At 34.8% G+C, this 25,389-nt stretch overlaps 1 pseudogene; it reads right to left on the reverse strand.

Moving 5' to 3' along the window:
- The window catches only part of LOC141710949 (ABC transporter C family member 10-like), a 143,580-nt pseudogene that overhangs the window by 6,553 nt on the left and 111,638 nt on the right, over nt 1-25,389 (reverse strand).

Consider the following 25,389-nt stretch of genomic DNA (forward strand, 5'->3'; position numbering starts at 1 on the left):
AAAATATGATAATTTTACTATCATCTTAATGAACCTTATTCTCAAAACTCGAGAATATTTCATAAATTATATAAGGTCATCACATTAGATTGTAATATTTTATTATCAGTCTGACCTTATACTTCCTTCAGACCCACATATATTTTCCCATTTTGAAAATTCATTTGGGTCCTAATGCTTCTATCTCATAAGAAGATGTATATATTTTTTAAACAAGATTATGTCAAACAAAACCACTCTCTCTATTTCTTAACATCCTTTCCCCCACAAAGGACATAGAGAACATGCACAATCCATTTTCTAGTACACATGCTTGAAAATATTGATTTATTGACTCTCAGTAATAGTCAAATTTTCTCTTGATATATTCACTTATCAAGGAATTATACGAGAAGCGCATTGCTTCTATTAAATTTACGAGTTCACCTTCAAGCAAATTATCAAGACATTTGGGACTAGCAATTATCCAAGTCTTTTGCTCTCTACAGGTTCATCCTCACATTCATCCAATAACTCGTAAGTTCATTTAGATGACTTTTAATTACAGATCTACTAGGATCTACTAGCTTATCGCATAAGCATTCCTAAACTCTGTAATAGTATTCTTACGAATCTCAAAAATTAGATTCATATATCGGATATTATTAGACTCAACCATTGTCTATGTATCCATCCAAAATATCTCAATTGATTTTGGATCTCATGCTACCAACATAGGTATTGGTATCAAGTTTCGAGATACCCCCACATTTCAATTATTTTCAAGAATGTTTCATTAGATTCCACTATTCATAGAAAATTCAATAATTTTCTATCCTAGATACCCCCACAATTTTAATATTTTACAGAATGTCAGAAAATATTCCAAAACTAATAGGAAATTTAATTATTTCCTTCTATGGTATCATGTTTAAGGAACGATTAGCCCTTCGTAACTAATATCCTCAAATTCAGTGATAGCCTGAACTGATCACAATCGTTTTGCATCTCTCTCAGAGCGCAACTCAAGCCTGCATCTACTCCATTTATTTAATACGAGTAAGGTGCAATGACCTCATGAATATTCGCGTTGCAAACAGAATTTGCCCGGTGATTATTTATCATCAAATTTATTCACTACCATATTAATTATCTGTATTAAGTTGGATTTACCCTTGAGTTTATAGAGCACACATCTCTCTATTGAGCTTCAATATTGACTCGACTGTGAGTACGAATGACAAATGTTTTACTATCAAACCAGACAGTAAACACGTATCGTGTCACTACCTCTCATCTGAGCAGGTTTTACGTCATTCATTAAAACCTATAAGATTTTTATATCATGTTTAAAGAACTTCCCATGGTTCTTATTATTAAAAATTCAATTACTGAATTTCTCTAAAATATTTACATGGTTCACACGAACCTACATTTCTGGCTCACCTATTGGTACAACCAGAAAAGGCCAAAGGAAGAACATAAATCTTCAATAAACCCACATTCAATGATCCTTGATCAACTGATGCGTTAGGGTTAACAACTTTTCGGATTATCTCTGAAGTTCATCTTAAATACTGATATCAATATTCGCCGTATTAAGTATCACATGGATCACTATAATAGTGTCGTGTGTCACTGTCGCAACAGACTAACACCAACACGTGAAATTACTATTTAACTGGAGGAAAAAACCCAACCAGAAAAATATAATTTATATGCCGACCCATAACCTGTACTCCAGGCCCATTAGGTTTTTAATGTGGAGAATCCTGAGCAATTGTAAATCTGGTTCATTTCAGCTGCACAACTCGTCACATTATTTAACAACAAACATATTACTGCATTATATCCAGTGCAACACAAGTGAAAATACTAGAACAAATTTTTTCAGTCAAACTAATGTTAACTAACGAGACACGTTACATAATAAAGCAACTTATGCCTCCTTTAATAACTTTCCAAAGCCTCCATATAGACTATTAGCATTTTGTTAACAAATAAATCTATTAAAATAAGATGTTTAGAACTACATAGTTTGCATCACGTTTATTGTCACCAAACTATGCTTGTAATCTATTTTCTCCAATTACATAGAGGCGCGGTAAGGCCTCTATTTATCCAGTATTACAAGTTTGTGATATAACTCCATTATTAAAGATTAAACAATAATAATTGATGCCTTATCATCACTCAACAATGATTAAAAATTAATCACCAAACAATCAAGTTCCATCATGAAGGGTCACATTTATGTAGCCATATCATTTAATTGCATAGCAATATCATGTTATGAACTTGCAAACACGCATGTAAACTATAGCATATACGATTCTTGTATCAGTATACTAATAATTCCGAAATCAATTCAGAATTAAGAAACTCTAACTCATATATATTATCAATCACCATGTTAATTAAACAAAATATAATAAGCTATCCATTAATAGCGAAAACATGGACAAATTATAAATTTGGGTTTAATCTACCAATTTATAATGATCAACTCGAGAGAGATGTCACCAAATATGTCCACTTGAATATAAGTTGATCATAAATTAATAACCATTAAAGCATCAATAACCTTATAAGAAACCAATTATCCAACAACTTTGTGCTTATTTTTGCCTCGTACCTATTATGCTTAAACAAAGCAACACTTAAAATCAAATTTATATTAATTTCAAGCACATGACAACAAGTGATCAAAGAAATTAACGCACTAAATTTAATTTAATTAATGAGGCAAATAATGGTCACTCCTATATCCATAAATAAATCCAATTTAAACAATCAAATTGACTTTTGCGTCTACTCACAAGAAAGTATGAAAATTGAAGAAAACTGTTTAAGATTGTTATCAATCTTGTACGATAAAGACATTATTATATATATATATATATTGAATATAAAACTAATTCACAAGAACATTGCTAATCATTAAATCACATAAGCATATAAGAATTAACAATTAAATTAAGAGAGGAGTTTGAGAAAACAAACATAGATTGGATTTAATCTCGAGTCCAGAAAACTGTTTCCTTAAAGCAGTTTCGCCCCGCACCATCCGTGTTTAGCGACCTGCTTCCCAGGATAAAAGGAGATACTAGTATAATCGATAGATCGAATATACTCTCAGCGAACTTTGAACTGAGCCCGAGAACTATCACCGGAATATTGGAAAAATTTAAGACTAAAGAGACCGAGAATGAAAGATATGACTCTTATTTCCTCGACTTAATAAAACTGGTGCCCTAAGACTCTATTTATAAAGAGAGGCTTGAAAGAACTTGGTTTTTTTTCGATGTGGTACATGGTATTTATAAGAAAAACTAAGGAATAGGTTTGAGCTACTCTCGATGTGGTTCAAAACCACTTTTCATATTAAAAGGTAAAACTTTGGAACATCAGTTCTCATTCACCTTTTACTCATTTTGAGCGTGTAAATATGCGTTGGAATCCCCTCGAAAAGGAGAATACATTCCAATAAATACACACCACTAACACATAATGTGTCTCACTCATATAGAGTCTCAAAATGATTCACAACTTAGTCTAAAATACTAAGTTTGTCCAACAATCCCCCACAAATGAGATTGATGGTCCGGTAGCACGCACCACATAGACAGACAGACGTGGAGCTTGACTTGGTGATAGTTTCGGCGGTCAGATATAGCATACGATAGGTAGAGAATGCTCCTTGAACCTTCGCTCGAATAAGTATATCGACTTTACTGGTAGACAATATAACGCGATTTTCTTGAACTATTCGACCGTTTATATAAATGATGACATACTCATCACTATATGTTTCCTGACTCATTCAGTTCTCATGATTATGTCCATTTTGGCCCTGGAACATCGTCCTGGTTCTGCAAGAGTTTCTAAAGAATTGTGCCTCACAATTCTCCTTTGAAGCGACCATACTTCTCTCTTACATAGGTGATCTTTATCTTATAGAGTAACCCGCGTTTACTCAACCGAATATTATGTATTCAAACTTGAAATCCTTGTATTCGTCAAAGATCATTAAAAGCATAAAGCTTAACCTCGTACCTTACGGGTCTCACTGTTTCATCATCATAGAAATAGGCCAGGGATGACCCCCATAGTGATTTGGTCGTCATGATTTAGTTGTCCCATTGAACCAAGTTCTTGGGATCTCCAGTCAGCAAGGTTGGGTGTCCACCATGACGCCGTTAAGCAATAGGCAAGGCTCATTCCTCTCGATGATTTGACAACTATCTCTCGGTCTAACTAGATTCCCTTGGTTTAAACAGATTCGATCAGTTTAACCATCTGGTTAGTGGATCCAAACATTATCATTTGACTTTACTAGTCAATCATGATAATTCTCGTTGAGAATAGTTGTTTAATGGTATTATGTCCTCATCATAGATGTGAGACATACCATTTCATACACAATAATGTGATCTCCCAATTTGCATATTGATTACACGATATATGCATATTGAAGACACATTTTCCTTGTCATTTAGGAATATCCTTACAAAGTGGCTACTCAGCCTTTTAACTGCATTTATTTTATGCACCAGACACGTATTCCATCATGAATCGAGCTAAGTTTAGGATTTCCATGACACGGCTGCTAAGTGTGAAATGTATTCTCGAATGACTTTTAAGTTCTTAAAGTCAAATATCTAATTTACCTACTATATTCACATAGTACAATTAGATATCTTTCGTATTGCAGTCCAAGCTCACGATCACATATTATACACCTTAAATCTCATTGCAATCACTTCCAAGTGACCAATTTCCATTGTACTCGTGCATCTACCCAGTTTACCAACTGTGTAGCCTATGTCTAATTTTGTACAATTTTAAAAAGTACAACAGACTTGCAATCCTTCTTGAGAGATCCTTGTTCATCTACGCTTGGATAAATATAAATCCATTCTAGCTATGACAACTTTAGCTTCGTTGATCTCTTCAAAATTCACATCACTAACATGTGACATGTATCATCTAAAACTTTTAAAGTCACGAAGATTGTAATCTTCAAATCAAAACTTTTCAATCTCATCAAGATTTTCAGAGATGATCCTCTTGTCATTACTTCTCGTAATGATCAGATCACTCACATGCAATCAATTATGACTTGCATATCATGTGTAAATAACACATGCACACTTGTCAATTCTCTGATTCTGAATCAGTTTGACATCTCATATTGACATATTTTACATATATGAAATAACTTTACTAGTTATTACTTAAGGCTTCATTTGTTATTGATATTACCAGCTTTTAGCGTCCCAAAAACCAGCAATTTCAGTTTGCATCATTACCGAGTTTAAGCGTCCTTAAACTGGCAATCCTTATTCACATAACAACCAATTTTTTAGCGTCCTCAAAATGGCAACCATGTCATTTTTTTGAAGCCATTGCTTATCATAACAATATCAAATTTAATATGCCATTATTTCGTGTCAATGTTGTTTCACTCAACATGATCACCGAAAATACAGATTTTCTACTCTTGCTTTATCTAGAACAACCCTCAGGTTCACATAAATAGATATTTCTCCAAATATCTATTTAAAAAGACCGTCTCAATGTTCATTGATGCACTTTTAAATTTCACAATACAATAATTTTACTATCATCTTAATGAACCTTATTCTCAAAACTCGAGAATATTTCATAAATTATATAAGGTCATCGCGTTTGATTGTAATATTTTATTATCAGTCTGACCTTATACTTCCTTCAGACCCACATATATTTTCCCATTTTGAAAATTCATTTGGGTCCTAATGCTTCTATCTCATAAGAAGATGTATATATTTTTTAAACAAGATTATGTCAAACAAAACCACTCTCTCTATTTCTTAACATCCTTTCCCCCACAAAGGACATAGAGAGAACATGCACAATCCATTTTCTAGTACACTTGCTTGAAAATCTTGATTTATTGACTCTCAGTAATAGTCAAATTTTCTCTTGATATATTCACTTATCAAGGAATTATACGAGAAGCGCATTGCTTCTATTAAATTTACGAGTTCACCTTCAAGCAAATTATCAAGACATTTGGGACTCGCAATTATCCAAATCTTTTGCTCTCTACAGGTTCATCCTCACATTCATCCAATAACTCGTAAGTTCATTTATATGACTTTTAATTACAGATCTACTAGGATCTACTAGCTTATCGCATAAGCATTCCTAAACTCTGTAATAGTATTCTTAGACTCAACCATTGTCTATGTATCCATCCAAAATATCTCAATTAATTTTGGATCTCATGCTACCAACATAGGTATGGGTATCAAGTTTCGAGATACCCCCACATTTCAATTATTTTCAAGAATGTTTCATTAGATTCCACTATTCATAGAAAATTCAATAATTTTCTATCCTAGATACCCCCATAATTTTAATATTTTACAGAATGTCAGAAAATATTCCAAAACTAATAGGAAATTTAATTATTTCCTTCTATGGTATCATGTTTAAGGAACGATTAGCCCTTCGTAACTAATATCCTCAAATTCAGTGATAGTCTGAACTGATCACAATCGTTTTGCATCTCTCTCAGAGCACAACTCAAGCCTGCATCTACTCCATTTATTTAATGCGAGTAAGGTGCAACGACCTCATGAATATTCACGTTACAAACAGAATTTGCCCGGTGATTATTCATCATCAAATTTATTCACTACCATCTTAATTATCTGTATTAAGTTGGATTTACCCTCAAGTTTATAGAGCACACATCTCTCTATTGAGCTTCAATATTGACTCGACTGCGAGTACGAATGACAAATGTTTTACTATCAAACTAGACAGTAAACACGTATCGTGTCACTACCTCTCATCTGAGCATGTTTTACGTCATTCATTAAAACCTATAAGATTTTAATATCATGTTTAAAGAACTTCCCATGGTTCTTATCATTAAAAATTCAATTACTGAATTTCTCTAAAATATTTACATGGTTCACACGAACCTACATTTCTGGCTCACCTATTGGTACAACCAGAAAAGGACAAAGGAAGAACATAAATCTTCAATAAACCCACATTCAGTGATCCTTGATCAACTGATGCGTCAGGGTTAACAACTTTTCGGATTATCTCTGAAGTTCAGCATAAATACTGATATCAATATTCGCCGTATTAAGTATCACATGGATCACTATAATAGGCTCGTGTGTCACTGCCGCAGCAGACCGACACCAACACGTGAAATTACTATTTAACTGGAGGAAAAAACCCAACCAGAAAAATATAATTTATGTGCCGACCCATAACCTGTACTCCAGGCCCATTAGGTTTTTAATGCGGAGAATCCTGAGCAATTGTAAATCTGTTTTATTTCAGCTGCACAACTCGTCACATTGTTTAACAACAAACATATTACTGCATTATATCCAGTGCAACACAAGTGAAAATACTAGAACAAATTTTTCCAGTCAAACTAATGTTAACTAACGAGACACGTTACATAATAAAGCAACTTATGCCTCCTTTAATAGCTTTCCAAAGCCTCCATATAGACTATTAGCATTTTGTTAACAAATAAATCTATTAAAATAAGATGTTTAGAGCTACATAGTTTGCATCACGTTTATTGTCACCAACCTATGCTTGTAATCTATTTTCTCCAATTAAATAGATGCGCGGTAAGGCCTCTATTTATCCAGTATTACAAGTTTGTGATATAACTCCATTATTAAAGATTAAACAATAATAATTGGTGCCTTATCATCACTCAACAATGATTAAAAATTAATCACCAAACAATCAAGTTCCATCATGAAGGGTCACATTTATATAGCCATATCATTTAATTGCATAGCAATATCATGTTATGAACTTGCAAACACGCTTGTAAACTATAGCATATACGATTCTTGTATTAGTATACTAATAATTCCGAAATCAATTCAGAATTAAGAAACTCTAACTCATATATATTATCAATCACCATGTTAATTAAACAAAACATAATAAGCTATCCATTAATAGCGAAAACATGGACAAATTATAAATTTGGGTTTAATCTACCAATTTATAATGATCAACTCGAGAGAGATGTCACCAAATATGTCCACTTGAATATAAGTTGATCATAAATTAATAACCATTAAAGCATCAATAGCCTTATAAGAAACCAATTATCCAACAATTTTGTGCTTATTTTTGCCTCGTACCTATTATGCTTAAACAAAGCACCACTTAAAATCAAATTTATATTAATTTCAAGCACATGCCAACAAGTGATCAAAGAAATTAATGCACTAAATTTAATTTAATTAATGAGGCAAATAATGGTCACTCCTATACCCATAAATAAATCCAATTTAAAAAATCAAATTGACTTTTGCGTCTACTCACAAGAAAGTATGAAAATTGAAGAAAACTGTTTAAGATTGTTATCAATCTTGTACGATAAAGACATTATTATATATGTATATATATATATTGAATATAAAACTAATTCACAAGAACATTGCTAATCCTTAAATCACATAAGCATATAAGAATTAACAATTAAATTAAGAGAGGATTTTGAGAAAAAAAACAGAGGTTGGATTTAATCTCGAGTCCAGAAAACGGTCTCCTTAAAGCAGTTTCGCCTCGCACCATCCGTGTTTAGCGACCTGCTTCCCAGGATAAAACGAGATACTAGTATAATTGATAGATCGAATATACTCTCAGCGAACTTGAACTGAGCCCGAGAACTATCACCGGAATATTGGAAAAATTTAAGACTAAAGAGATCGAGAATGAAAAAGATGACTCTTATTTCCTCGACTTAATATAACTGGTGCCCTAAGACTCTATTTATAAAGAGAGGCTTGAAAGGACCTGTTTTTCTTTTCGATGTGGTACATTGTATTTATAAGAAAAATTAAGGAATAGGTTTGTGCTACTCTCGATGTGGTACAAAACCACTTTTCATATTAAAAGGTATAATTTTGGAACATGAGTTCTCATTCACCTTTTACTCATTTTGAGCGTGTAAATATGCGTTGGAATCCCCTCGAAGAGGAGAATACGTTCCAATAAATACACACCACTAACACATAATGTGTCTCACTCATGTAGAGTCTCAAAATGATTCACAACTTAGTCTAAAATACTAAGTTTGTCCAACAATCCCCCACAAATGAGATTAATGGTCCGGTAGCACGCACCACATAGACAGACAGATGCGGAGCTTGACTTGGTGATAGTTCCGGTAGTCAGATATAGTATACGATAGGTAGAGAATGCTCCTTGAACCTTCGCTCGAATAAGTATATCGACTTTACTGGTAGACAGTATGACGCGATGTTCTTGAACTGTTCGACCGTTTGTGTAAATGATGACATACTCATCACTATATGTTTACTGACTCATTCAGTTCTCATGATTATGTCCATTTTGGCCCTGGAACATCGTCCTGGTTCTGCAAGAGTTTCTAAAGAATTGTGCCTCGCAATTCTCCTTTGAAGCGACCATACTTCTCTTTTACATAGGTGATCTTTATCTTATAGAGTAACCCACGTTTACTCAACCGAATATTATGTATTCAAACTTGAAATCCTTGTATTCGTCAAAGATCATTAAAAGCATAAAGCTTAACCTCATACCTTACGGGTCTCACTGTTTCATCATCATAGAAATAGGCCAGGGGTGACCCCTACAGTAATTTGGTCATCATGATTTAGTTGTCCCATTGAACCAAGTTCTTGGGATCTCCAGTCAGCAAGGTTGGGTGTCCACCTTGACGCCGTTAAGCAATAGGCAAGGCTCATTCCTCTCGATGATTTGACAACTATCTCTCGGTCTAACTAGATTTCCTTGGTTTAAACAGATTCGCTCAGTTTAACCATCTGGTTAGTGGATCCAAACATTATCATTTGACTTTACATAGTCAATCATGATAATTCTCGTTGAGAATAGTTGTTTAATGGTATTATGTCCTCATCATAGATGTGAGACATACCATTTCATACACAATAATGTGATCTCCCAATTTGCATATTGATTACACGATATATGCATATTGAAGACACATTTTCCTTGTCATTTAGGAATATCCTTACAAAGTGGCTACTCAGCCTTTTAACTGCATTTATTTTATGCACCAGACCCGTATTCCATCATGAATCGAGCTAAGTTTAGGATTTTCATGACACGGCTGCTAAGTGTGAAATGTATTCTCGAATGACTTTTAAGTTCTTAAAGTCAAATATCTAATTTACATACTATATTCACATAGTACAATTAGATATCTTTCGTATTGCAGTCCAAGCTCACGAGCACATATCATACACCTTAAATCTCATTGCAATCACTTCCAAGTGACCAATTTCCATTGTACTCGTGCATCTACCCAGTTTACCAACTGTGTAGCCTATGTCTAATTTTGTACAATTTTAAAAAGTACAACAGACTTGCAATCCTTCTTGAGAGATCCTTGTTCATCTACGTTTGGATAAAAATAAATACATTCTAACTATGACAACTTTAGCTTCGTTGATCTCTTCAAAATTCACATCACCAACATGTGACATGTATCATCTAAAACTTTTAAAGTCACGAAAATTGTAATCTTCAAATCAAAACTTTTCAATCTCATCAAAATTTTCAGAGATGATCCTCTTGTCATTACTTCTCGTAATAATCAGATCACTCACATGCAATCAATTATGACTTGCCTATCATGTATAAATAACACATGCACACTTGTCAATTCTCTGATTTTGAATCAGTTTGACATCTCATATTGACATATTTCACATTTATGAAATAACTTTACTAGTTACGAAATAAGAATTATTCTCTAAATACTCCAAGTTAGAACAATGATGCACTTTTTTGTTATCCATCCAACTAAAAGAAGAAATAACCGAGCACCAACATTACTAAACATTTCATGTCAAGATTCACATATGACAGACTAATTTGATGCTTAACATTTGTCTTCATGTGACTAAAGAAAACTATGATGCTATTCTATGTTAACAGTTTGCAGGTGTATTACCTGCAAGAGGATAACCACAAAAACCATTGGGATGGCAACAAATAGAACTTCCCATGTAACAACAGCTATAACCTCGATATTGGATAAAGCGTTAGTGGTAGCAGTAACAGTGAACATCAAGCTGAAAGGAAGGTCTATGTCAACAATACTTAAATCAGCTGAGACCTGTCAAATATTCGAAGGTTAATGATATTGAAATCAGATTAAAAGCTAAAAAATATCCTTCCTGGTAAAAAAACAAATCAAAGGTAAGGACTTACGCGGCTCAGTATCCTTCCCAAAGGTGTAGAGTCATAAAAAGACATTGGAGCACGAAAAAGAGATTCTAATAATTGTGAAAACATAGACTTCGAGGACTGCAGACCAGAAAACACTGAAGCCAAACATCTACCAAACAGAAACAATGTGGATGTTAATCCAATAACCAAATACACTAGAATTAATCTTAGAGTGCTGACATCAGGATTTTCAATATTTGCAGCCATCCAAAAATTCTGTAATATCTGACTGGTCGCAAAAGCAAAGTGCGCAATAATAGCCAACAAGAACAGAGGCAAGCCTTTGTTCTGATTTATATACTGTATATATGGTCTAAGACCTGCATCTCCAACTTCTCGCTCCTCTTGCTTAATTAATTGATCATCTCCGAAATTAGATTTCACCTCGGTGTGTGTCCTCCTAGCATCTCTATAAACATTTTCACTATCCTGGGAAGGTTTTATTTCCGCATGCCTTTCAGCACCAGCAACTTTTTTATGTGCATCAACCAAATCTTGGAAATCTCTGCTGGATGCCATCAGTAGATGGTAAGGACCAGCATGGCGAATTTCCCCTTGTGACATCAACTGTAAACAAATTAAACATATTCTGAAATATGAATACTGATCAATTAGAGCATGAACTTAATGTATTGCACCTCTCCAGAAAGAAAACTTTAACAAGGGAAAGCTAGGGCTTCACTTGGTATACTTGTAAAGAAACTGTACTCTTAAAAGTTTGCATCGACTTCATAGTCTAAGATAAAATCGAATAATAATGATTGTTTATATTAAATTTTATTTATAAAGAGCGGTGTATGAAATATTGAACTCACCAGAACAGAATCAAATGCAGGAAGGAAATCAACCTGGTGAGTCACGACCAAGACTGTTTTCCCAAATAGGGCGTACATTACATAATCCTGCAGAGCTTAAAATTTGACCTCAGAAAGGATACAAGATATATATAATTTACTGGTGTAGCAGTTAAGGTACGCACCTTGAATAAACTGGTGGCAGTATGTGCATCCACAGCACTAAATGGATCATCCAAGAGATATATGTCTGCATCCTGATAGAGCGCTCGAGCAAGTTGAATTCTCTGCTTCTGCCCACCACTCACATTCACTCCTCTTTCCCCAATTTCAGTGAGATCACCACGAGGTAGAAGCTCAAGGTCCTTTACCAAGGAACACTTTTCTAATGTTTCTTGGTATTTCTTGTAGTCCAGATCAGATCCGAAAAGGATATTTTCTCGTATACTTCCCGTCTGGATCCATGCCGACTGTGGAACATAGACAATATTCCCATATACTTGCATCTGTCATGGTGGAGCATACTAATTAGTAACTATTATAAAGATTGAAGCCAATTAGCTAAATAATATCCAGTTAAAAATTCATTTGGAAGATATTTTAGAACAACTAAAATCCAAAGACAACCAAGGAACAGTTCTCCTAAGAACTTATACATCTCTAAAGGAGAAGTGGAACAGGAAGTCAGAACTTACAGTTCCATCATTAATCTTTGGAACCTCCCCAAGAATTGCAGCAAGAAGGGTTGACTTGCTTGATCCAACTTCTCCACATATAGCGACCTTTTCACCCACTCTGACCTCTAAACTGATATTTCTAAGCGTTGGCTCCACTGTATTCTCCTCCCATGAGAGATCTGCTGACGTAATTACAATGTTGCAGTTTGCATTTTCTCTGTTCCAGTTGTGCTGGATTTTGGAAGTATCTAGTTCAGGTGCCTCTAAAGACTTTAAAATTCTCGTAAATGCAACTTTGGCCTGAATAACAACCCCAATCAGATCAGGAATACATCTCACAGGATCCTGGACGAGACGTAATGTTGCAACAAAAGTGAATACATTTCTTGCGTATAATGGAACTCCAAACAAATAGCAATCTCCAAAAGTAGCTGCAGAGACCAACACGGGGGACGACCAGAATAGAAAGCTATTATAGCCCTAAGCAACTGGACAATTGATAACCATTTATACTCCACTGTCCTCAATATTTTAATGGCTTTCTTGAAATGAGTCTCCCATGCATAGAGTTTCAGAACCTTCATATTCACAAGAGCCTCTGAACCAAACTTGAGCCTCTCATCTTGTGCTAACATAAGCTTAGACTGGCATTTGTTCTGTAACTTAGCAAGGGGGGCATTGGAAAGAACAGTAAGTACTATTGCAGCCAATGAGGCGACTGTAGCCAGACCGACTGCATGGTAAAGGATTACAAGAGCGAAACAAAGTTGAAGGCTGGTTGTCCACAACTGATGAAACCAGAAAGGGAACTCTCCAATCCTATAAGCATCAACAGTTACATAATTCATTATCTCACCAGCTGAGTGCATCGTTTTTGCAGCATTGGATAATCTTAGTTGCTTCTTGTAAATGACTGCTGTAAGCAAAGACCTAACTTTGACACCAATTAGTCTGCTTCTAAAGTACCATTGTCTCTGTGACAAGAATTCCAAATTCTTTGAAAAGAAAAGCAAGAAAGCTAATACATAGCCCTCGTGTTCAAAACTTCCTTTACCTTCAGAAACTTGAATGAAAGCGTTAAGAAGCATTGGTCCAGAAGATATAGTGATTATTTTCAGAAGTGCAAAGAATCCTGAAAAGAAAATGTCTCTCTGGTGGCATAATATAATTGTCCTTAAAATTGACGGCTGACTCCATGGATCCTTGGCTTTTTGTTTGTCAAGGTGTTCCATGAATAGCAAGTAGCATGTCTCTGCTTGGTCTTCCTCACGCAATTTAGGTATATCTTCATCCTGAAGAGTTTTATTCCGACCCCTTTTCATCAAGGGATTCAATCTTCATCCTGAATAGTTTTATTCCGACCCCTTTTCATCAAGGGATTCAACCACCAAAAAGACATCTTACTGAAAAATCCAGCTGTGGCGAGTGGAGTGACAAGGCCAGCAGAATCATTTTTCATGCCAGAAGCACTTAAGGGGGTATTAAGATCATTTTCATTGTCATCATTTTCTTCATGAATCAATCTCTTGTAAGTGCATATCTGATGACCTTAAATATGAGTATGTTTATATGAGAAACTATACTCTTTATTTATACTTACGAGAAACTATACTCTTTATTTATACTCTTTATTAATACTTATTTTTCCAACTTTTTACAAGTAACACAATTATTCTATATTTATAGGGAGCCTTTAATGGGTTTTTTCTTTTACAAATGTGCCTCTATTGGGCTTTATATCACAAACTCCTATGCTAAAGTCTCCTTTGAAGGCCCCCTCTTTCTCTTCTCCTTTGGGCCCAACATTTGTCCCGTGCGAACATTACTCTAATATCTTTAGATTTGCTATCTAGGTTCTTGATTAAAATCTGCATATACCAGTTAGAGTAAAGAAAAATGAATTAAAATATATGTATATGTATTTTGAACTTTGTTACCTTTTTGCTACCTTTTTATTACTCCATCAGTCACTTCCAATTGTTTACATTTCTGAGAAAGTGTCCGGCACGCATTTTAAGGTGCATAAAAAGTATAGTTATGTAACTTATTTTTACAATTTTCTTTTTCTGAATAAAAGTTGAATGTTTTAATTTTTATTCAGAAAAACAAAATTGTAAATTTTTTTTACAGAACTATACTTTATATGCACCTTAAAATACGTGTCGGACACTCTCTAAAAAATGTAAACAATTGAAAGGGACGGAGGGAGTATTATTTATTGTTTTGTTGTTGTCATTTTTTTACGCGGGTCGAATATAGATAAACAAAAGTGATTGTGCAACATATATTAATTTAAATATGAGGAGTCTCTTCATCTTGCTTCTCACTTAACCACAAGGCGCTACCACATTTTTAAGAAGATCTAACATCTCTCCGGGTTCTCCACTGCGACAGTAGGCTCTTTAACCTCTAAATATTTCTTCTTTAGTTTGATCTTGGGTCTTGTAAGGTTAAGTTCTTTAATTTTCGTCTCCATTCTTGAGTTTGGGTATTCACGTTCTTACTTAATTATCTACTTCTAGTGTGTTCCATCCATTTTTCATGGCCAATCTAGATTCCTCCTCTTCTAAAACAAACCCTTTTCGGAACCCTGAAAAACGTCCCCTAGAACAGGGTGATGAGGAATCCGACATTAACTTAGATAATTTGGAGATTCCTAATTTGAATTCTTGTAAATCTTTCGACTTTATGAATGAAGAGGATCTCTTTACTAGTGTCGAGATAGCGTCAAAGGTATCTCCGCCAATGAGCTCTCGAACGTTAGCGTATAGGGAGAGTGTTCTTCGTGAGAGTCAGGAATTGGATCGGGTCGAGTTTCCCCGTGGTAGTAGTCTGGATTACATAAGCCATTTCTCTAACCATCAATTAAATATGACAAAACTAGAGTCGTGGGTCGATTTAAAGGGTGGATACATGTTGCAAATTCCGGCCCCTGAAGATCGTATGTGGGTGATGCCGGAATTTGGTATGCACGGTGTGCCGTTAATCATGTTTCAGTACGGGCTCCGACTTCCAATGTATCCTTTCCACTTAGCGATGTACGAAGCTATAGGTTGTGGAATTGCACAGTTGTCGCCTAATTCAGTGGTCCAGATTAGCGGTTTCATAGCTTTGTGTAATGAGAGAGATAAAATCCCATCTGTAAAATTGTTTGTCTCCATATATTGCGTTCGTTATCACAGCGGACAGGTTTACTTCGATACCCAAAGTAAGCGTCCCAAAATTGTTAGTGTTAAATCCTCTAATTCGGGTTATCACCCAAAATGGGTTTACATTGGGGGACAAAATTTAGAGTTCGTTAGACCATGTTGTAAGGTGACGCAATCGACCCTCGAATAACTGAACAATCTTGATAAATACGATGCAGCCTATCTTGATAGGTTTCAGGGGTCGAGACCTATATATACACATAATGATTTGAAAGATTTTAAGTTTCTCGAGGAGCACCATCGTAAGATATTGTTACTTGTATCTTGTGGTGACTATATTATTCCTTGTTTCCTCTCTTTTGTCTTTGGTCTTATTAACATAACATTTTATTTGTCAAACTGTTTCTATTACAGTTGCTGGAAATACCTTGAAGAATTTATTGGAGAGTGGGGTGTTGGCGGCAATGGACAAAGCTATGATGTTGTTAGTTAAGAAGTCAAAGGTTGGAGCTGTCGAGCTGCCGAGGGTTGAGGAGAATCCCTCCTCATAGACGCTCTCAATTGAATTGTTAGACGACCCAGGGAACAAAGTCATGGGTAGTTCTGAGCGTTTCATCTGTGAAGGAGTGGGGAATCCTTCTCGGAAAAGATTCTGAAGTGTTGCTGTTGATGCACCAGAGGTTGCAGGTAAGAAAATTCTCAAGGATGTTGCGGGGAGTGGTGTAAATAAAACGTTAACTATAATTGGTAATCGAGGGATTATGCTTCCAACAGTTGACCCTGATGCCAGTTAGGAGGTTATTCGTGTGGAAATTCGGCCGTCTGAAAGGTGGACTGGGGGGTCGACCGTCCCCTTTCGAGCTTTTCGTGTGTTTAATCTTCCGCAAGATTCTAGTGCCTATGCGAAGAGATCGCGGGGCGAGCTTGTTGATCGCTGCTTGGGACGTGCCGGAAAGGTATTTAACCTCACCACTTTTTGTTTAAATTCTTGTGATCAAAAGAAATTTTTTACTTTTGCTTTATTTATTTTTGACATCATTGCCTCTTTTATTTTTTCATTTTTTATCTGTTGTCCTGCACATTCTTGAGGAATACAAAGTTGATGATGGTAGAAGTCCTGCCTCGGGGGTCGAGGAAGAGCGTGATCTGTTAAGGGATGAAAAGAAAATACTTTCCACTGATTTAGCTGAGGCTAAGGGTCGTGTTGTCGAGCTATCCAAAGAGAGCTCTAGCTATCGGACCAAGGCAAGTTTATTTTATAACTTTTCCTTTTATCATTCTGCATTTACATGTTTATATGTTTGGTTATCATGGTGGAGCTTTTGTTGTTTTTTTAGATAAGTGACCTTGAACTTGACAACGACCGTCTTAAGAAAGACTTGGAGGAAATTGGATCTTGAGTGAAGAATATAGAGATCTCACTGAGCAGTGAAACGAAGCATCGTGAAGCTTTGGATATCGAGGTATCCAACCTCCGCAGGAAGTACGAGGCCTTGGAGAAAGAAAATTCTGAACTAAAGTTAGAAGTAAAGAAAGGGGTAGAGGACATCGTCGGGGCCCTGGGAGACGGATATGGTCGATGTTATAAGAGATTTGAGTCCGCGGGTTTCGACGTATCAAGTCATTGTTTTGAAGACTATTTGCAAGATTATGCTGCAGAGCGTAAGAAAACTGAAGCCCCTGCTGATCCTGTCGACCCTTGATGGCGAGGGATGCCTCGTTTATGATGTAATCCTTGGATTGTTTATTTTACTTGAATATTTTTCAGACTATCTATTTTCTAAGATGATGGCTAAGTTATTGTTACTTTGATTATTCCTTGATACTTCCGGGAAAAAAGATTTATCTGTGTTTGAGGAGAGAATTTTCTTAATTTAAGTTACCAGATTTATTTTATATTTTTTCTTTGGGTTTTGTAGTTGGGATATTTTTCCCAATAAATTTTACATGATGCTTTCATATGTGTGTTTTTTTTTTATATTTTCCAAGTAATATGGGAATGCGATTATGTTAGAAATAATAACTTATGTTTGTTTTTTCGTTTATCACCCATCTAGTGACAAAGTGTAACCAAGGTTCCTAATCCATACTCGTTGCCTTAGGCGAAAGATTTAGGATTTTACTTCTTGCATGTTTTCCCTTTGTATTATTTAATGACAAGTTTTATCATTTTGTTAACCCCGAGTTTTAAAGAACCATTCGCATGTATATGGATAAGAGATACTTAGTAGACTGAAATGCCTTAATTTGAAGATTATCGCGACCCATGTGTTGCAAAGTACTTATGAGAAATAACTTTAATTAATAAATTAAGGAGGGTCTTAACGGGGATCTCATATCAACCCCTTTTCATTAAGATTAATTTTTATAGTCATAGTTCTGACACTTCTCACTCATACAATTCAAATAAATTGTTTACTGAAAATATTTCTTCAAGTGGACTGCATTCCAAGCATTTTTTATGGGAGTCCCGTCAAGCGTAGACAATCGGTAGGTCCCCAGTGCCACGAGCTCTGTTACTTGATACGGTCCTTCCCATGGGGCTTTGAACTTTCCTGTGATGGTAGGCTGCGAAGCTGCCAACTGCCGAAGGACCAGATCCCCAACTAAAAATTGCTTGACCTTGACCTTTTTGTTAAATAAGTTGCAGTACGAGCTTGCTGCTGGAGAACTCTCATTGATGCCTCATCCCTAATTTCTTCCATAAGAACATTGTGAAGTTGGATTCCCTCTCGCGAGGCTTCAACATCAAAGAACTTGACCCTTGGTGAGTTAAGATACACTTCAACGGGTGAAACAACTTCCAAACCAAAAGCCATTTTGAAAGGGGATGTACTTGTCGAGCTCCTGGGGGTCGTTCTATAGGACCAGAGAATATTGGGCAGCTCATCGACTGTGGCGCCCCAAAATCCGGGGTCAGGAATCTCGGAGGCCATGCCATCTAAACTACTACAACCACACAACTCACACTATAATATATAAATACTCACGCTTCACGACCCCACACTTATCACACACACACACTTACATGTTATTGTCTTGGAAACGAACCATTCTTAACTAGAATAATTCAACCATCAAGTGATAATTATTACAACCCAAAAGTGATTAAGTCTTACCGGGGAGTAACCTTTAAGTAAGGCTAGTCCGTCAAACAAATATACGTTTCTTGTTTATTACCTTACATAAGTCATACTTATAAATAAGCCGAACTGAAAATAACTGAAAACTAATCCAGCTTATTCGGACTACCTGTGGTACAGCACCAAATAATCTACGGAACAGCTGGCCATTTCCTACCTGTTTCCTGGCTGTGGTTCTCATGGTAGTCATCTTGATTCACTGTTGTGTTGTGTCAATTTAAGAAAACAAGTGTGAGCTATAACGCCCAGCACAATAATGTACAGTAGGCAAATTATTGTATGATAACTTACGTAAAACATCATATATGATAGTTATGTTTTATTCGAAATTAGTTTTCCTTGGTGATACACACCTTCTTATGAAAACAATTCTTTAATAGATTTTATTAACATGCGAATACCTTAAAAGTAAACCCAGCACCTAGGCTTGGGTTACGGTATTGCATCACAATTCCAATTAGAAGAATTAGGACATTCGTTGGAGCCACCCGCATACGATGATCAGTCGAACTGCGATAAAAGTAACCTTTTCTACTAGTAGAAGGACGACACCTTCATATCCCGGTTATCACCCTTGCTGCATACCGGCTATGTGTCCTCATTTCGGGTATACACACACTTCGCAGGTCCGTAGGTACATATTGTACTGTCTCCTAAGGTACCAGTAGTCTATCCAATACACGAAGTACTTGGATCCTACCCATCCCTTGTCCTTTAGGAGATCCTATCATACCTCGAGAACTCAGACCACATCGAAGTTCCCCCAAGCGTTTTGCTTGTTGATAGGCGTAGCTTTATGTTATATATATATATGTACTTTCGAAAGTTTTCGAAGGAAGTACTAAGGATGTGAGTTGACCGTTGTCAACAGATAATTAAATAAGGGGGAAAAGTTTCTCCTTGAAACTATATTCAAAATATTTAATAAGTCGGGATAATATTCTCCGACGATCTGAAATTATTCGAATGATTTTCGAAATCAGAAAGTAATTTAAATCCGGTTCTATGATTTTTAAATCATAACTAAACCCTTTAATAAATAATAATTAATTAAATGATAATCGATAAATAATTAAACCTCGAATGAGTTTACTCTTGCAAAAGAATATTTAAAATAATATTCCTCAACTAGTTTATGTCTATGAAATTAATAATCTTTAATGTTTAATCGGGTTTGAAATAAATAATCGTTGGAGTATACTCCTCCCATAATAAAGGAATAGGTATATAACATTTATTATTCGAATGATAAAATATAGTTGAGGGAATATGATCGTCAGGAAGTCGTTTTAATAAAAGTTCGAGGTATTTTAATGTTTCGTAAGTGGACGTTGAGTCCCTTTAAAACGTACTATTATGGACTTGTAATCGTCCTATAATATCACCGGAATGACTCCCGGGTTTTTATCTTGAAATCCCGACTGACTCTCGGTCTTATTATAATACGATATGCTTATAGCGGAATTAAACATTTCACAATATATACTTATCGTACAACATTACTATATCATGCATAATTCAATAATTACGTATCATGGAAAACATGGTACTTATGCAATAGAATTCATTTCAGTCATTCTTTCTCGAGGTGGAGGATGCTCTAGGTTTCGCTCGGAAATCTATTAATCATAAACACAATTCGTTAGGTCCCGTTCTAATTTACGGCGACTCGCATTCATGCGCTACTTATTATGCACCCTCTCAACTTGTACTACCCTTATTATTCCTTTAAGTCCTTATTCACATCATGGTCGCTTCATTTCTCTAAGTATCTTAGGTTCATTTTCATTATCGCCGTCGGCTTCGCTTATGGATTCTACGGTTTCTACTCGCGCGGTCTCGGCTCCGATATTTTTATAAAATTGACAAATCATTATTTTCACTTGAAATTTTAATGGAAGTTAGGAAACTCAATATGTTACTCTGTAAAAATTTCATGATTTATGAACACTTTTAAGTGGATCCTTAATATTTTCAAAATTCGTAATTCGTAGCAGTTTTTGTCGCGTAAATCACTTTTAGTAAAACGGCCATAACTTTTGATCCGTAAATCGGAATCAAGCGATTCAAGCGCCCAAACGATCCTTATAACATTGTCTATCATAATAAAGTGTTAGTTTTTAAGAAACTACAGTTATATATTCGGGACTTTCTGCAGAAACGTAAAGTTGCGATTTGTTTGTTTTAACGGAATTACGTTTACGATCGGGGTTTCATTTACGCCCTAACTCTTAACACAACCACCAACAATCATCATCTCATCATCAACACACAAACTCCTCTCAAGAAAATCATGTTCTTGAGGCAACAACAATCAACTTTACATCTACTTAACTAAACATCAAGATTTCAACAACACCACTTCTAAAACTAGGTTTACAACTACATACTAAATGGATCTTGAAAATGAATCTTAAATAAAGTTGGGCCAAAGATTTTTACCTTTCCTAAAAGCTTGAGATGTGTTCTTGAGGATGGTGGAGGCTTGGAAGTGCTTGGTATGATTTTTGGAACCTAAAACCACCATTGAAATCAAGAAACCAAAGAAGAGTTAATATTCATACTATTCACTAGTAACTTTCTTGATTTTATTTCACCCATCAAAACTTGATAAAAAGAGATGAAAGAATTTTATTACCTTAATTTCATTGTTAGGAAGCTTTAGAATTAATGGGATGATTTTACCATGGCTAGATTTTGAGATTTTGATTTTGAATTCCTCCCTTTGATGAAGAATGCCGAATGGAAGAATGAAGGGGGGGTTATGCTTGCTTCCTTTGGTTGCTTCTAGGAAATATGATGGGTGATATCTTTTTATTGATTGATATTCTTCCTAGTATAGAATCCTATGTTATTCCTTGTTGCAAATCTTGGGGACAAATCCAAGTAGCTTGCTAGTTTCCAAGCTAAACTACATGTGCTAGCTTCCTTAGCACACTATTTGGCTAGCTTGCTTGATCATCCTAAGTTTAGCTCACTATTTGATAAAGTAACCATGGTTATTTTTGTAACGTCCGGGAAATATCGTGTAATTATTTGATTATAATGTTAATATTATATGAATTTTGGTGAATTATCTGATGATTGATAATAATATTTGGATGTTTGTATATAATAAAATGTGAGTATATTAATTTTAATATGTCCAGAATAAAATATAGATAATTAAGATGTTTTTCTGGTAATTTTTGGAGTGTTATATGATTTTATAATGATTTATGAATTATTAATTATTTTCTGAGTAATTACAAAATTATTTTATAAAGCTGGGAATCGTCCGACTTCAACCGTTTTTACGTTTTTACAACCCGAAACTCTTCCGAAAAATCCTTCCTAACCTAATCTAGTATATCCGGACATTTTACATGTTTTGACTTTTTTGATCCGGATTACGGTTTAACCCGTGCGCGGCGCGGCGCAAGATTTTCGATACGATAATCATTTCGGTGAATCAACGAAACCCGTATTCTCGAAAGATGAGATATTATTACATTATTTTCGTATAGAGTGTTATATTATAAAAAGCCCGGTTGGGATAATTATCCAAAACTGATATCAAATCGGATCGTTATTGCAGTTACTTAGCGGCTAAGCAACTAATTTAACGACCCAAAATGATCCAGAACGAACCAATATTCCGTAAATATAAATAGCATATTTCTTATTTCATTTTATTCGTTTATTCATTTACAACCAGTAAAAATATAGTAATTACAGAGAAAAACCCTAAAAATGATACATTCTTGAGAATCAAACGCACGAACGAAGGCGTTACCGAACTCCGATTCAAGCGTGTAATATATCAAAATGAAGCTCTCAAAATATAGAATCATAATCAATCGTCAAATCAAACCCAGAAATCTCAGGTAATCCTCTGTCTATTTGTTTTAATTCGAATTTATTAAGATTTTAAATATGAAAATTTATTCTTGAAGTTGTTGATATGATTTGATGCTATAATCATGTAGAGAATAATTTTCTGATCATTTTGGTATATAATATGTCAGATTTTGAGGTTTGCATCATGTAGAAAAATGAATTTGATTTTGGGAAAAATAAAATTAGGGTTCTTGTTCAAGAACAGTTTTAATTGATTTTTGGGTATTTTTGATTCTTGGGTTATTCATTTGATCTGATTGTTTATATAGCTTCATATGATAAATTATAATCGATTTGCATAACTAATTGCATCGAACTGTAGCTAGGATGCATGATTCGATTTATAGGGTTCTAAGCAATTTTTGAAATAATCGTTTTTGATTTTTAATAATCTTAGATGTATATGAGTTTTGGGGTTAGATTACATGTGTTTTACGCTTTGTTTTGAGATAATAATCGTTGAAATTGGTTCCGTAAGCATCAAAATCGCATTTCGCCGGAGTATTCGCCGACGTTAGCCTGCAGGTTGTCGGAATCGACGAATTCCTAAGTGTTGGTTGTGATTGTTGTTTGAATTGTTGTCCTGGATTGATTCTAAGCAGGAGTCAGTTGCAATTCTGATCAAAATGCTGTGTTTTCGAGCCAAAGGGGCTCGTCGGAATGCTGTCGGAGTCCGACAAGAACCACCGGTTTCTGGGCAACCCGGCCGGAGTTCTTGAGGAACCGGTGGTATTCATACCCGACCCATTTTCCGAATTTACAGACCCGGTTTTGATCCGATTGTCTCAAATACATTTCTGAAAATGGTGTTTTTACACTTTGATCCCTAAAACTTCTGAAATCTTGCAAATAAAGGATACCTGTTTTAAAAATTTACAGAAAAAGTATTTTTGCTTTAGGAATAATTTAATTGTAATTTTAAAAACCAGAAAAATAGTTATTTAATTATTTTAAATCCAGAAAATTATTTTAATTATTTATTTATTCAAAAAAATGAATCAAAATTATTTTATTAATTAATTTTAATTAGTTTTTAATTATTTTAATTAAACGATTAATTTATAATTAATTGATTAATTAATTTAATTAATTTTAATTGATTTAATAATTAGATTTAATTATTTAAAATTGATTTAAAAATTCCGAAAAATAGTTTCGAGATTTAAAATATTATTCTGAATTATTTTTAAGGCTCGATAATTATTATAGAATTATTTTAAAATTAGATTAGGGTGTTCGAACCCTATTATTTTATTATAGAATGATTCGGAGGCCCTTTTTAATTCTGAAAAATGTTTAAAAATTCATAATAAATCAACCATTCGTCGGTTTATACGAAACGAACGCCTCTAGACTCGGAAAAATATTTTGCTTCTATTAAAAATATTTTCGAGACCTAAATTCCTTTGTATCTAAAGGACGTTTGTTTTATAGATCATTCCGAGTCAATAATTGATCGATAAAATATTCTTTTTGACCCGATTTCAATTCTAAAAGTATTACGACCTATCTTTTGTCGATTTAACTTATGTGTTGCATGAATTACGTGATTATGTGTTGTATGATAACATGCCCTATGTGTACGTGTTATGTGGATAATGAGTCAGCGTGTCTTTTAAACATTATCTGATTGTGATGTGATCTTTATATGTTATTATCGAGCGGGTAGATAATAAGAATAAACGTATAGACTAGACAATTATATATACTGTCAGTTCATTGAATAGTATTATTTATGATAGATGTACATAGTTCGAGGCATTCCAAGCCAGACAAAAATTGTAGAAGTAAAGCCTGATAACGTGTAATAATGAAACGAGTGGATTCATAATAAAGATAAACCTAACGGAGAAAATGATAAGAAAGGTCAAGTAGCCTATCAAGAGGAATACAGATGCAACAGGACTGAGTGATATGACAGCTAGTTAAAGATCAGTAGATTATCAATTGAGGCAAGTATTCCTAACCTTTCTCCTAAAATACTGTAAATTTTTATTCATTCATATTCTAAGTTCAGAATAGTTAAATGTTTTTATATTTCGCTGCAATTACTCTTATTTATGCAAGTGCCTTTTTGATCTTGTTCCTTGATTATCGATTGATCTCTTGAGCAAGTACCCATTCGTTCGGGTTATTTGTGAACCCTGATTCGAGGTGTTTTGAAAACAAAATGATTTGATATCAAAATACTCTACGGGCTGGACGGTTATTATGAGGACCAGTGATGAGCTGGATCCTATTGGCCGGGAATGGACCGGACCCTTAGGCCATAGTTGCTTGGGTACCCCATATGTTGGTTGGGTCTATGCAGTTGGGTATAGATCCGCACTATCTCCTGACTGATCAGCATGTTATAGTGCATATGTTGGTTTCTAGTATCCAGTCTAATTTATTGTTGATCGCCATTAACGGCATTCCTTCCCGAATAGTTCATAATTATAAATCAAACAAAGATTTGATTCAAAAGGATGAAATATTGAAAGGA

This window comes from Apium graveolens, chromosome 3 (genome assembly GCF_009905375.1).
Source record: "Apium graveolens cultivar Ventura chromosome 3, ASM990537v1, whole genome shotgun sequence".
Taxonomy (NCBI): domain Eukaryota; kingdom Viridiplantae; phylum Streptophyta; class Magnoliopsida; order Apiales; family Apiaceae; genus Apium; species Apium graveolens.